This window comes from Schistocerca gregaria, chromosome 1 (assembly GCF_023897955.1).
Source record: "Schistocerca gregaria isolate iqSchGreg1 chromosome 1, iqSchGreg1.2, whole genome shotgun sequence".
Taxonomy (NCBI): Eukaryota; Metazoa; Arthropoda; class Insecta; order Orthoptera; family Acrididae; genus Schistocerca; species Schistocerca gregaria.
In genome coordinates this window covers 897,416,774-897,419,405 of record NC_064920.1, presented here as the reverse complement: position 1 = coordinate 897,419,405, position 2,632 = coordinate 897,416,774, and positions in this window count along the sequence as shown.

The window sequence follows — 2,632 nt, the reverse complement described above, 5'->3', positions numbered from 1 at the left end:
AACTCTGAACATAAAGGGCAACATCTGAGAACCAGATTTCCAACTACCTCAGACCATGATACCTTAATGGACAATGTGTATGTGCTGTATGGATGACATTGTCATTTGTTTTGGAGGCATTTGAAGAATATTTCTCAACTGTGTTGAAGTGTGGTCAGACTGCAAGTCTCCGCCTGAACAAGAATGTGCCTCTTTGTTGCCCAAGAAATAAAAATCTGGAGCACCCAGTGAATGATGACGGAGTCCATTCTGTTCCAGAGGAAATAAGAACTGTCACAGATTTTCTGACCCCTTGGCTTATTTTTTATGTGTGAAGTTTTCTCTGAATGTGCCTTTACTCCCAGTAATTTGTAAAGGACTTCCGTATCAAGGCATGTCCCTTGCAAGAACTACTGCAATGAACTGCCAAATTTTCCAGGAACAAGGCACAAGAAAGATCTTTCCTTGCCCTGACATCATGTCCAACTGCAGCATTGCATGACAAGAATTCCAAGGCAGAACTTCACTGATGCTGTCTTTGGAACAGGGGCAGTTCTAGTACAGACTCAGAAAGATGCTAAAAGGTGACAGCTTACACATGCAGAGTACACTCTAGGACCGAGATAAAGTACTCTATAGCCAAGAAAGAGCACCATGCATTTGTTTGGGCCATCAACAGATATTAGCCATATGTATGTGGCAAACCATTCACCATTGTGCTTGATCACCATCCCCTCTGCTGGCAGACCAATCTAAAGGATCCATCAGGTTGATGGGCAAGATGGACACTGAGACTTGAGGAATATGACATCACAGCAATATTCAAAAGTGGACACAAACACAATGACGCTGACTGCCTTTCAGGGTTTTCTGTGTGGAACATAACATTATGGATAAAATACCAGTCATCACTGCTTTAAATGACATTGCTACTGAACAGAGGGAAGGTCTAGCATTGATGAAAACCATAGAAGGCTTTAAGAACCATGAACCAAACAAGCGGAGAGTTCCAGTTCTAACAGATCATTGTGTTAGAGGAATTATGATCTGATGTGGCCAGAACGTTTGCTCATCATCCCAAGTCAAATATTCTGAAGGTTTCCATTATGCTCCAACATATGGTCACATGGGACTCATGAAGAGTCTGTACAGAATCAGATGCAGACATCATTGGCCAAGTCTCTAATAATTTGTTAGACAGTTTGTGAGCAACTGTAAGGAATACCAATGACACAAACACATTCCACAACTACCTCCTGCCTACAGCAACCCCCTTGCACTAAAGTGGAATTGACCTATTTGTGAGGTTAACAAAGACAACAAATGGCAATTAGTAGATAATAGTCTGAACTGATTACCTCATCCATTGTGTTGGCACTAAAGCTGGCAGATAGCTGAAGCAACAGAAATTGCCAAGATCGTCAGAGAAGACTTCATTCTGAAGTGCAGTGACACGCTATGTGGTGGTTTCTGACTATTGAAAGTTTTCCAGTCAAGACTAGTACTTGAGATAATCTCATTTTGCTACATCACCCACAGGAAGGTAGCTGCCTGATGTCAAAGCCAAATGTCTTTACAGGATGCTTTAACAAGATGCTGGAAGCTATGCTTTTGATGTACATTGATGTTGGACGTAGAGATTAGGTTACAATAATTCCCATTGTGACATTTACATACAACACAATATAGCAAAACACTATATGACACCCTGCACGCTATTCTTTCTACTCCATGGTCATGAGGCAGAAATGACAATGGATACAATGTTCTGTTTCAACCAGACAGTACGTGAGATGAATATGTGGAACAGCACTTCACCAAGACCAAAGAAGCAAGATAACTGACTCTTATACAGACTCTGGATGCCCAGCAGGAATAATAGTGCTACAATGAAAGATCCGACCAGTGAGATACAACTTACAAGACAGGAGATGTGATTTGGATTTTTAGAAAGTGGGATTGTTGGAAAAGTTTTTAAAGTAGTAGTTTTTATTGTATTGTATACTTTGTTGATGTTAGATGTCACATATGAAATAGAGGATTATAACCCTTCATATGGAAGACAAAACTGCAGGGATGTTGATCATGTCCTCTGTATGAAGCCCAATACATTCTAGAGGCGCAGGTTGAGTAACGGATATTCAAGGAAACAGAAGACCCGCTGAACAATTCTGAAGCTTCGATGGGAGAGGCTGCTTCTAAAGCTCATTATTGTGCAGAGGATACAACAAAACTACTAGTATGCAAGGATCGTGCTTTCAGTTTTAAGTGTTTTACTGCTTTGATGACCCTGCTTTCAGATTTGTACTTGATTGTGGATTCAAAATGAGAATAGTAGATAGATAGTGCAAATGAGTGTTTGATCGATAGCTGAGTGTTTTTCCAACTTTGCCCTTTTTCCTTTTTTTCCATGTATATTGTAGATGGTGTTAAGGAAACATGGGCATTCAGAGTGTGCAGTGATCCATAATTTCACTTGAGTGGAAGCAGTGGGGATTCTTTCCCTTTCAGCGATCCAGTAAACCTGTTGCGGGGATACGGTCTTGGTGGGATGGAAATACTTTTCGTCCATTGAAACTGAATTCAGAGAAATTTTCATTTGACATGATTGTTTATGGTACAGTTCTCCTGCCTAGTGATGTTTACAGCTGTC